Source organism: Pteropus medius, unplaced genomic scaffold, assembly GCF_902729225.1.
Source record: "Pteropus medius unplaced genomic scaffold, Ma_sr-lr_union100, whole genome shotgun sequence".
Taxonomy (NCBI): domain Eukaryota; kingdom Metazoa; phylum Chordata; class Mammalia; order Chiroptera; family Pteropodidae; genus Pteropus; species Pteropus medius.
Genome location: NW_024351543.1, coordinates 10,216,029 through 10,228,512, shown reverse-complemented (window position 1 = coordinate 10,228,512; position 12,484 = coordinate 10,216,029). Strand labels below are relative to the sequence as shown.

At 54.2% G+C, this 12,484-nt stretch overlaps 1 protein-coding gene across 6 annotated transcripts in view; it reads right to left on the bottom strand.

Moving 5' to 3' along the window:
* The window catches only part of SCN5A (sodium voltage-gated channel alpha subunit 5), a 94,769-nt gene extending 82,866 nt beyond the window's left edge, over positions 1-11,903 (bottom strand). For all 6 annotated transcript variants that reach the window (XM_039843275.1, XM_039843274.1, XM_039843277.1 and 3 more), the window contains exon 1: positions 11,751-11,903. The gene's annotated coding sequence lies outside the window, so the exon portion shown is untranslated. The remainder of the gene's footprint in view (positions 1-11,750) is intronic.
* Between the last annotated feature and the right edge of the window lie 581 nt (positions 11,904-12,484).

Sequence of the window (12,484 nt, the reverse complement as noted above, 5' to 3'; positions counted from 1 at the left end):
CCCACCCGTACTGCCTCCTTTTTGTTTCTTCCTGAAAGAAAATTTTTCTGAACACACAGGGCACACAGCTGGTGCTCAACCAATGGTGATTACAATGCCATGACCTGGAACACGACAGCCTGGCAGCCCTGAGTGCAGCAGTGGGTATTGTCAAGGTGGAGGGATGCTCAGGCCTCCCCTAGTTTAAGCACTAAAATTCCTGCCTCCAGGGATAAGCTTCAGTCTAGGACAAACCAAGACACTTGGCCATCCCAGCACTGAGGAGGGACCTGACTCCAGCCTAACCCCTCCTTGTGGCCCCTTCCTGCGCACTCCCCTTGTGGATCCCGAAGGCAGGCACCGGCCAGCAACCTGAGTCACGTCTGGCATTCTGGTCGCCTTGGAGTCAGAGCCTCAGGAACGCAGCAGGCAGAGAATATTCTTTGCCATGTAAATTTATGCAAAGCGCTCTGTGGAAGTGGTTCCCAGGCTTCCTAGAAAATCTTGTGGCAGGCTTCCTCAGCTGCATGCCCCTCTCCTGCCCTACAGTCTTGGGGGCCCCCAGGCTGGAGCACCCACTATTCTGGGCGCTCGCTCCACCTATGCCCTGGCCCCTTGGCACTGCCTTCTGCTTCATCTTCAGGGAGGAGGTGTGGGTGCCATACAGGCAGGGGCTCGCCCCTATAGGGGGGCATAAGGAGCGACTTCAGTTCTTCGTTGAGAACACATAAAAACTAATTAACACCTCAACTAGTGGACTCATCTTATTATTTGAATGATTCACTGAACATTTAATCAGCACCCATTGTGTACAGGGTCCCACAAATGACATCGTAGAACACTTTTCTTCCCAAGGTGATGGACCCCAAATCCACAGGTGATGACAGGGAAATGAAGAAAAGTCATCAGCAAAGAGTCTCTGTAGTGGCTTTGTAAGGGAATTTCCGCTCAGTCTTGCTGAGACTGGCAATGAGCAAGTGCCCCGGGCCACAGATCCCAACCCTGTGTCCAGCTCTGCTCCCCTTCCCTCCAGCTCCCCATCTTGAAGATTCCTATTCCTATGTGGGATAGGAAAGTGGTTAGAGCTGTGGCTTGGAAGGGAGATTGCTTGTGTATCTGGGTCCTGGCCACCTGTCATGTGTTCTTGGGCCAGTTAATTGATGTTTCTCTACCTCAGTTTCCCCAGCTGTAAAATGAGGTTAATAATAGATCTTATTTCACAGGGCGGTTCTGAGGCATAAATATGTATTAATACTTGTACCCGCTGGGCACACAGGAAGTGTTCAATGAAGGGCACTTGTTAGTATTGTTGTGGTTGTTGTTGTCATTATTTGCCTCCTAAGAGATCCAGCTCAGAGGACCTTTGAAAAGCCGTCCTTGCTGCCCACACTAGCCCTCTCTGCCTGGCTGGTCCTTCCCGTCTCTGCGTGCCTGGCACACTTGCATTCCCACACAGGCTTCCTGGCAGGGCACGGTAATTTACTTCCACACCTGCCTTTCAACTTCAGCTGTGTCCCGAGCTCCCCAAGCATGGTCTGGCCCAGCAGAGGTGCCTACAAGGGTCTGGTGAGTGAATGAATGAATGAATGAATGAATGAGTGCCACATTAACCCAGCCACAAACACACACTGTGATCTTGGACAACGCATAGTCCCCCTCCCCGCTTTCCCTACCTCTGTTTCCCCGGCCATGAGCTGAGGTAGGTCATCTCAGCCGTCCCACGTGCTTGTTATGTGCCAGTGCTGTGCTGAGTGTGTTCTAAGTGTGTTTGTGGATCCCCTTGTTTTATTCTTGCAACAATTCTAGGGGGTGGGCAGGGGAGGAGCAGCTATCTCCATTTTACAGATGGGAAATCTGATGCATAGAGGTTAAGTAAGCAAGCCCCAGTCTGTCTGCAGCCAGGCCTGCGAGAATAACCACTGCACTACCGGCTTCCCAGCTCGGAGGGTGCAGAGGGCCCGGAGGAGGGGTCAGGGCCTACCAGTGGCCTGCCCACCTGAACCGAGAGTGTCCGAGATCCCCACTTCAAAGCTACAGGGCGGCCCTGCTGGCCTCCTCGGAGGCTGGTTCTCCCTCTATGCAGCCTGGCTGGGCAGGCCCGCCTGTGCCCACACGTGGGCAGATGCTCCCAGGGAGACCAGGCCGATTTCCGCTTGTGCCCAGAGCATCAGCAGCTTCCCTGGCAGAAATGATTCTCCAGCAGAATCTCGGTAGAAGTGCCCTGTCCCACAGGGCAGCCTCCCACTAAGGAGCACTTGGAATGTGGCTGGTGCCAATCCAACGTGCTGTTGGTTGGATGTGCGGGTGTAAATCCACACTGATTTTGAAGGCTTGGTAAGGTAAAGAATATCAACTATGTCATTAATAACTTTCAAATAATGACTACAATTTAAACCGATAATATTTTGGATGTATTGGAATAAAGAAAATATGCTAAAATTAATTTAACCTGGTTGTTTTTACTTTGTAAAGTGGCTACTGAAAATTTAAAATTGCAGGTGTGACTTGCATATTAGCTCGCATTCTGTCTCTATTGTTTGATGCTGCCATCGAGTTCCAGCCACCAGGCCCTAAACCATTCCAGAACTCCACCTGCTTGGGGGCTGGGTGGCTGGCTAGCCCAGGGGTGGGGGACTGGAAGGAGGGGAAATGAAGGGGGAGAAGGGGCGGGGGATGGGCAGAAGGAGGTTTGTCCACAACTGATGAGAAAGTGGCCACCCTGGTTTCCGGCTGTGGCTGTGGTATGCTGTACAGGCCAGCCACAGGTTGGATGGCAGGAGGAGGGAAAAGGAAGGGGGAAGGGGGGAGGGGGAAGGGGGAGGGTTTGACAGCCTGTTTCAGACCATCGCTCCCACCCAGTCAATTATCTGCACAATCCTGGCTTTCTCGGGTAACGGCTTGGACAAAGGCTCGGCAGGGGTGCCAGCTGGTGCTCGTGCCCTGTGCATTCAGGTCCTTGCTCCCAGATCAAAGGCACATTGGCACGTCCTCGTGCGGGGCCTCAGCTAACCGGCTCCCTGCAGCTCCACTCCTTTGAGGCTGCATAGGCATTAACCCTGTCCAGTCCGGAGCCCAATCCTCAGGAAAGGGGCATCCTGAGGGGCTTCCCTTCTCTAGTCCCCATCTGCGACCCACCAACGTGGGGAAGTCCTGCAGAATCACCATCATCCATGCAGGAGGCGCACACACCCACCCCAGAAGCTGGGGATGCCCTCATTTACATACATTTGCATCTCATGTATTCCAACACTGAGGCTGAAGCCGAGGTGAATTCAGCTGACAGCAAAACCCCACCCGCTCGCTCTGTGGATGTGATTCCCCAGGCAGGGATGAACCCAGGAGTCCCGGCTGGAGACCAGGCCCCACTCCAGAGTGGGAGCCGAGGGGAGAGCTGGTGTATAGGGCGGGGTACCTTTGGCCTGATCCCTGGATTCAGCCCAAGTGCCCTGCTTTTTCATCCCTCCTTCCCCACAGTAAGGACGCGGTCGGGGGCATGTTAGTGGCTCACTCATCTCACCAAGTGTTCACTGGTGTTTTGGTGCCAGGCCAGGGGAACTGCAAACTCCCCAGGTCGTTCAGGGACCCCTCTGCAGGGCGCATGGCTCTCCCTTCTCCCCATGGCTCCCCCTTCTCCCCAAGCCTGAGTCTTCCTTGTCACTCCCTGTACTACTTCATGCATAAGGGATCTATAATGATGTACTGAGTAGCACTGAGCTGTCAGTCAAGGCCCAACACTGCCCCTGGGCCCTGGGTCTCCACGATGTGGACCCAGTGATCTGCAGTCATCCCCCCTTATTCTCAGGGGATACATTCCAAGATCCCCAGTGGATGCCTGAAACCATGAATAGTGCCAGAGCCTGTATATATAATGTGTTTTCCTAGACATGTACACCTATGATAAAGTTTAATTTATAATTAAGCACAGTAACAGATTAACAGTAACTACTAATGAAATAGAATATAATAATATGCTATAATAAAAGTTATGTGAATGTGGTCTCTCTCTCTCTGATAACTGGTCTGATAACCCAGACGGCTACTAAGTGATTAACAGGTGGGTAGGGTGTGCAGTGTGGTGACACTGGACAAAGGGATGATTCACGTTCCGGGTGGGACAGAGAGGGATGGTGTGAGATTTTACCACGTTACTCAGACAGGTGCGTAATTTAAAACTTACGAATTGTTTATTTCTGGAATTTTCCATATAATATTTTCGGGCTATGTTTGACTGAGGGTAACAGAAACCACGAAAGCGTGGATGATGGGGGATTACTACCCCAGACCCTAGACCATCTACACCCACAAAGTACACACAATTGGGCCAGAAAGGTGCCTACGTGTGGCCCAGGAAACGCCCTTCCTGGCACACAGGTACCCACGACACAGCCATCAGCATCCTAAGCTTCCCTCTAGCCCATTTTCTTCCAACTCATTTTTCTCAAAACCTGGGCTGAAAAAAGGCTTCGTTGGGGAACTGTGCATGGATGCCATGGCAACCGAAGTGTTTATGGGGCACTACTGTGTGCCCCGAGAGAGAGAGAAATGCCCCCAGAGAAACCTGGGAGGCCTACACTATAGGGTCTCTTCACCCCCAGATGGAGATAAGCCAATTCACCAATACACAAAATCCATGCCACAAAAGTGTCTAAAAGGCTGGCCAAATGTGCAGCCCTTCTATCGTTAATACTCTTTTAAATTGGGGTATAATATGCATACAAGAAAATGCACAGATTTTAGGTGTGCAGCTGGGTGAGTTTTAACAAATGTATATACCTGTGTAATTATTACCCCAACTGAGAAAGTAAACATTCCCATCACCCCAGAAAGTTTCCTACTGTCTCTTTCTAGTTAACTCTTCTAATTTCTATCACCACAGGTTAGTTTCGCCTTTTCTAGAATTTCACATATATGGGATTATACTGTATGGGCTCTCGTGTGTCAACTGTTTTTGGTCAACATAATACTTCTGAGATTTTTACTTCGTATTTGTTGGTAAGTGCCATCTAAGTTACCTGTGCGATGCACTGTGAACGCAAGTGACCCATCTGGGGACAAGTCCTTAATTCAATCATGAAAGGAGAGGGCTGGAAGGGACCCAAAGTCCAGCTATCTCTGGGCATGGTTGGCCCCAAGGGATCCTTCAGGAGTTTTTTCTTTCCTTCTCTCAGACATTTCCTGAAACAGAAGCTCAGCAATTATACATCTAATAGGCACCCAGGCCCAGCGAGCTAGCGGGGGGCTTTCCCAGGGTTTCCAGTTTCACTAGCAAGTGGCTGCTGCTTTATTTCACTGGCAGGTATTCTGTGCTGCGTCTGACCCAGCATGGTGGGTCCTGGGCCTTCCACTCAAGTCTGGCTGTGGTGGTCAAGCCTGTCCTTTGGTCCTCCTGCACGCCCACACCAGCTGGGCGTCCCTTGGGTGGGCCTGGGCCTAGCAGGGTACGGACTCAGGGCTGGGATCTTCCCTGGAACAGGCCCAGAGGCAGGCGGCAGCACTGGGCAGCTGAGGGAGGGCACTTGGGCTTCGAGGAGCTCGTTTAGACCACTTTCCGGCTATCGGCCCAGGTCGATGAGGCTGGGGCTTTGATGGCCATGCAGGAGGTATTGATTGGACTGGGCTTGGCTCTCCTATGGTCTGATTTTTCCCTCATCTTAGATTGCCCAGGGCACCTCCCGGCCCGGCCTGGATGGTGGGGATGGCTAATGTAGCCTGAGAACTGGTTTGGTGCCTCCAGCCACCACGTTCCCTCTCCCTGCCCTGCTATTCCTCTGAAAACTGCCTCTTGAGCCACGCTTGTCCTTCACACAGGCCTTCGAGGAATCGATACCCGCCCGAAAGGCGTTACCACTCTCCTGATGCCAGAAAGAGCCTTTCTCCTATTCAAAATCCATTCCCAGAAAGCACAGGGACTGCCTGGGCAAGACCTGGGTGGAGCCAGGGAGACACGGGCTTTGGGTTAGGGCCCCCCTGCACCCCTGCGTGACCTGGAGCCTAGGGGAGTGACCAGCAAGCACCAGCCCTCAGCCTCCCAGAGCTGTAAGGGGAATGAAAGCCCTTGGAGATGACAACAGCAGAATCTCCAAGCGGGTGAGAGACCTTCCTGGGTCCACGCAAAAGCTGTGAGAGCAGCTCTGTCCTTCCACTCTGTTAACGTGCCTGTGGGGACTCAAGTTTCCACTGCCTCCCTGGGAGATTTAATCAGGAGAAAAAACCGAAGAGGACAGAAACAGACAGAAGTCCAGCCTCAGCTCAGGAAAAAGTCTCTTCTCATAGTCTGACCCTTTTTACCTCTCCGAATTCTGTGCATCTTCCATGGCTGGGCTCCCATCCCACCTCCTCTAGGCAGCCTCCGTTGCATGCTCAGGACCACACTGACCTCTCGCCAGGGAGGCTGAGCTCCTGACTCCAACCTTGCATTTTCTACGTTCCGGGCAGATCTCGCTCTGGCCCATGGGATGAACCTGGAAGGCCCTGAGGGTCCTTGGTATCTCTGCCTACCCAGAGCAGTAAACAGAGCGAGGAATGGGTAAGAGACCGATGAATTGTCCCATTGGACTCTGGCTTCAACGATCACAACTAAATTTTTCCATTGGGCTTGGGGCACACCGAATACCCCTCCAGGAAATGAAACTGGAGAAGGCTGTGGGCACCTATCTCTCCAGCCCATGGCTGTGACTCTGCAGGGGTGAGGTGAGGTGGCCCGGCAGGCAGGGGAGGTGACACGAGTTTCAAAGAGTCCATGAGTCAGATGGCTCCCGTGTGCCAGCCTCGGTGCCTGCCCCCTCAAAGCCTGGTCCTGGACTCTCTCCCCCATTTGAGGGTCTCAGGCCCCAGGAATTGACGTGGGGTCTCTATAAATAGCACCTATTCCATATCGATCATCTTAAAAAGACACAGTATGTTCTAGGCCCACTGAGAGGAGAGTTGTGTCTATATATAGTCTCATCCCCAGGAACTGCTGCCAGCCAGAGGCGAGTGATGGAAGCTGTGCATAACCAAAGGGGTAGTCTGAAGGGGCCAACGACAGAGAGGGTGGGGTTAGAAAGGAAGGCAAGGAGCCTTTGTATCCCTACCCCATTTCCTCTGCTCCAGCCACAGCGGCCAACCCGCCTCCGGAGCTGGGCCCTGCCTCAGGGCCTTTGCACTTACAGTTCTCTTTACAAGACATTCTTTCCCCAGACGGCCTCAGGATTGGTTCTTTCTTGCTATCCAGGCCTCAGTTCAGTCTCCTTCTTCAAGGCCCTCCTAGACCGGCCAGTCTAGAGCTACTCTCAGTTCTCCATCACACCATTCTGTTTTATTTCCTTCATCGTATTGGTCACTATTTAATATTACCTTTTGTGTCTATTTGTTTAGTGGTATCAAGCCTGTCTTTCCCCAATAGTATGTCAACTTCATGAAAGCAGTTATTGTATCTGAACTGTACACCTTCTAGAATATTCCATGGCACAGAGGAGGTGCTGAATGTCCTCCCTGGGTTTCCCCCTGCCATCTCAGGCTGACCTCTGCCTCAGAACTCCGCCTCAGGCCAGCCTGGGCTGGCAGAAGGCAGTGGGCATCCAGTCCCAGGCTCACTCCGCAGCCCCGGCCACCCCTGTGACTGCTCTGCTCCCCGCAGTGTCCAGCGTCTGTCCACAGGCTGCTCCCTGGCTTCACCTTCTCTCTCTGCCTCCTTGTGGATTTAGCCGCAGGACTTTTTACCCCAACCCCTTCACTCCTGGATATCTGGTCTATACGACCTCATTTTGTCCCCAAAACACTGCTCTCTGGAATACTTTTCTGTCCTCAGAGCAAGATCTCCCTCCCCTTCATGCCCCTACACCCCGGCAGGAGTCGCTGCCATCGAAATCTCCTTCTCAGAGATCCACAGGAAGAGTCATCTACCCGGGCCTTCCTGACTTGCCCACTGGACAAACCGGAGCAACTGAGACCCCAGGGGGCACAATTTTAACTCCCAAGACCTCCAGCCCCTCGCAGTGAGGGAAAGGCATTTTCCCCATAAGCACCCGAACACGGATGCTCTGCATGGACACGCATGCCTGCAGGGTCCACTTCAGGCTCTCCCTACAACCCTCCCTCGACCCCAGCCCTTGCCAGCTCCCTTCTATCTCTCTCATCCCTCTTAAACCATCAAACTCCTTGAAAGAGCTGTCTACACATGCTGTCTCCACGTCCTCACCTCTTGCTCACTCCTCAGCCTGCTCCAAACTAACTTCCACTCTCCCTTCATTCACTCATTCATTCACTCATTCATTAAACGATCCGCGTGTGCCGGCTACCACATTCTGTGGGTGCTAAGGGGGAAATTTCTGTTGCCAAAGTCACCAGCACCCTCACTGTGGATCAATCTAATGAACACTCATTTTCAAATTGTGCATTTAAAAAAATTTATCCTTAAACTTCTCAGAACGTATCTCCTTAACTCTGTCATGCGCCCTCCTTGCTTTCCGACACCTCCCACTCCAGGCTCTCCTCCCACCTCTCTGACCGCTCCTTCCCAGCCTCCTTGCAGACTTCTCTTATCTTGATGGCTGGAGTGGACGCCACCCTCTTTTCCACATTCAGATCGGAGGCTGCTTTCAAAACTGTTGATGCCCAGGCCTCCTCTCAGAGTCAAATTAATTAGAATCTCTGGGGTGGAGTCTGGGCATAGGTTTGTTCTGTTTTCTTAATGCTTTCTAAGTGATGTTAATGTCACCAGGGTCCAGAACCATTGGTCTGCACCCTTGCTGGACAATCTCATTCACTGCCATGGCTCCAACGACTAGCCTCTGTGGATGGTTCCATGTTTCCATCGCTTGCCCAGTTCTCCTTCCTGAATGCTGGACTCTTCCCTCCCACTGACAGCTGGATGTTGGCATCTCTCCCTGGAAGTATCACAATCCGAACCCTGAAGCATTCATCACTTCTTTGTTCTTCATCAAGCCTGCCTACCCAAACTTCACTTGCCCATTCCCCCTCTCACAGTGTGACACATGATAGTGAACCTGACTTAAAGGGCAATCAACGTTAGGAACGGGAGAGTGGCATATCCTTTAACAGAGAAAGAAGTTGGAATGCCACAGGTTCTATTACCTATGGTAACCTGCCTGTCCCTCTCCTTCAGCTGAAAGACTTTTGACAGCACCCATGGGCTGCACTGGACAGGAAGTATACCTCGGAGCAGATATACTGACACCTGGGCTCAAACTCAAGTCTTGCTACTTAGCAGATGTGTGACAGTGCACAAGTTACTTAACTTTTCTGGGCTTTCAGTTTCATCATCTGAAAAATGGTCTTTATCATGGTCTTTACCTCCAGGGTTGATGCAAAGATTCAGTGAGATGAGCCTTATAAAGCGCTTAGTGCTCTGCCTGGCCAGTAGACAGCACTCAGTGAATGTTAGCTATTTTTAGTACCATTACTGAGGATAAATTCTCAATTCCTGAGCAGAGCTCACAAGGGGCCCTGGGACTGTGACCTTGGCTTCTCTCTTTCACATCATGGGACCTAATGGGTCTCTGAACTAACGACTGTGCTGTTTCACTTCTCTGTGTACTGTTGGCACATGCTGGTCCTGATGGCTGGATTGTACCTTCTCCACCTAGAAAACTCCTATTCAGCCTTCAAAACCCAGGTGGAAGGTTATATTTGTTAGATAGGTACCCTTGACTCTCCTGGCCAAAAGTAATCACTCCTTTTTCAGATGGGCCACGGGGACACACCTCTATCATTGCACACCTTTCCAATAATCTTCCCAAGGGTCAGCAGGAACTAGCCTCCTGTGAACAGAACAGAGACTGCCATTGAGCACTGTCCCAAATAGTCCCAGGGCTCCCTTCTCCTTGGATTGTTTGGACACCAGCCTCCCCTGCTCCCAGCTGTTTAGTGCTTTCCGCCACTCCTCTGAGCTTGATCTTCATGTTGAGTGAGTCAATCCTGGAATTTTTCCAGAGGGCCTTCGATTACCACACAGGGATCAGGCCAAGCACCCTGGGGGCACAGCAGCTGCCCATGCCACAGTGGGCTGAATGCTTGTTCTTGGCACCCTAGAACTGGTTCCTCTTCTGCTCAGATCCTCCTTGGTCAATCCTAGGTCAATATGGCCCCCAGGAAGTAGATCTCAAGGAATCTTCACTCTGAGTGGTGCCCCAGATCCCCTGACTGTCTAGGTGACCTTGTATAAGTCCTTGACCTACTCTCTGACTCAGTTTCACCCTGCACAATGTGGTGGTGATGATAGGCTTAGATTAAAAGCTCGAAGAGACTCATTTCTGTATATGGTTGGACATTCTATCATAAAATCTGTGTTCCACATGGCTGTTCCCTAACCTTCCCCTCCCCACCCTTGTAACTGCAGCTTGGCTTGAGCTATGAGCCTATTCCTCATTCCACCTTCCAGTTCCGTTACCTCCTACTCACGGGCACCTGCCCAATTGTAACTGGGAGGAGCTGAGGGTTAGAGGTGAGGGAGGAGCAAAGGCCCAGGTCACAGTGTCCTCAGCCTCTGCTGCTCAGGGTCCCACTGTATCTTATGAGGGAATGGTGGGAATCAGGGAGAGGGCTGAGGTGCTGTGGCATGGTGGGTCATATGGTGTGCCTGTCTTTATGGCGCCTGCTGTCCAGGCTCACCAGGGCTTGGAGTCTCAGCAGGAGCTAAGGTGATGTGACAGCTGGGGAAAGGGAATACCTGCCTAGGATCCCAAGAGGAGATTGATCCCACCACTCCAGGTTGGTCTCAAGGAACTAAGGAGAGAAGCTCGACTCCTGCCACAACCTCAGCCATGGCTTCCTGATTCCGCTCGGCGCTGGCCTCCAACAGGTGTTTCACGACCGGCCAGGGCCTTGTCCTAGCAACCCCCCCTCCCCCCGCCCCTCCACCGCTACCACTCTCCACACCTCCAGCCCCTACAAGGCGAGGCACCTCCACTTCCTCCCACGGCGCCACCAAAGATGATCAAATAACACAGAGGACGAGAGCCGCCTCCCGTCAGGGCGCATGGCTCTGCCCAGGTCGGAGCCAGGAGGGCATAAAACTCGCCCTAGTCCCAGCGCACAGAGCTCTCCCCTGGTGAGAGCTCACGCAGATCTCTCCGCCTTCAGGGCGCACAGAGACCAGATGTCGCCTCGTTAGGGCGTCAGAGGGCACAGAGATCTCTTGGTGGTCGGAGCGCGCAGAGATAGAACACACACGTAGATCTGTCCCCACTCAGGGCGCACAGAGATCTGTCCCTGGTCTGGACGGGCAGAGATCTCGTCCCAAAGAGGACACCCGGGGCGGACGGCTCCGCACGGCCCATAGAGAGAGGATGCCTGGCCCCCTCCCCCATTCCCAGCCCTGCTCCGTCAGATCACCGGCTCTCCGGAACCACACTCGCTGCAAGCCTAGTCGCCGCTCTGACCTTGGGGTCTCCGGCCTCGGGAATCCGGGAACCAATCCCAAAGCCTCCCAGAGCCTGCACCGGGGTCGGCGGGCAAGCCGCGGCCGCAGCTCCCCCTCCCCCGGCCCTCGACAGCGCACAGGGAAACCCGGAGGAAAGGGAAGGGGAGGGGGCTCGCGGCGATTAGAGACGCCCACCCCCGGGGGATTCCCTCCAGCCAGGCAGATCTGTGCCCTTTCTCCTCCTCCCACCCTCGGGGACAGTGATGGGGGAGGGAGCTGCCAGGCGGACCCCGGGCAGGGGAGGGAGCGCGCAGGGGCTGGAGGCTCCGACCCTCGGGGAGGAAAGTTGGGCGGCGGCAGGTGGAGGGGGCTCGGGCCGGGGCTGCCTGGCGCGGGGGCGCTCGCTCACCTGCTTGTCCCCTGGCCGGGGCCCCGGGATGGGCAGCTGCGGCTCCGCGCGGACTCGGCTCGGCGCGGGGCTCGCGGCACTGGGCACAAGCTTAGCGGCCCGGGGGGCGCGATCCCTGCATCCCACCGGCGCCGCCGCCGTCTCGGCTCCGTCGCTCAGCTCGGGCTCCGGGGCTCCGCGGGCGGCGCGGGCAAGGGCTGGGGGCGGGGTCGGGGGCGGGCCCCGCCTAGGCTCGGCCTGGGGCTTGGGGCCCCGGGCTGGCTCCGCCCCAGAGCGACGCGCCCGGGGCTCCGCACGTGGCGCTCCGCCGGCTCGGAGGGAGAACACCTCGGCCCGCGCCGGGGCGCACACCCCCACACTGACCCGGGGGCGCCTCGCCACAGACAGCCGCCCACGAGGACAGGAAAAGACACTTGCGGACACCAGCACACGCAAGGGTACACCCACACCGACCTGGGGATGCTTTGCCACAGAGAGCCACCCACGCGGACACGGACAGGCACACAGAGACAAACACTGGCCAGAGTACACACACAGATCCTCAGTGACTTGGGGACCCTACACCAGATACCCTTCCCCACGGACATTAACTGACACACACCCTGACACACACATATATCCATGCTGAGATGAACATACCCAACATACGCACGCCTGCACACTGAGACAGACACACATTGACACACAGACACCCACATGGACACAGGAAGACACATCATTGACACACTGTCACT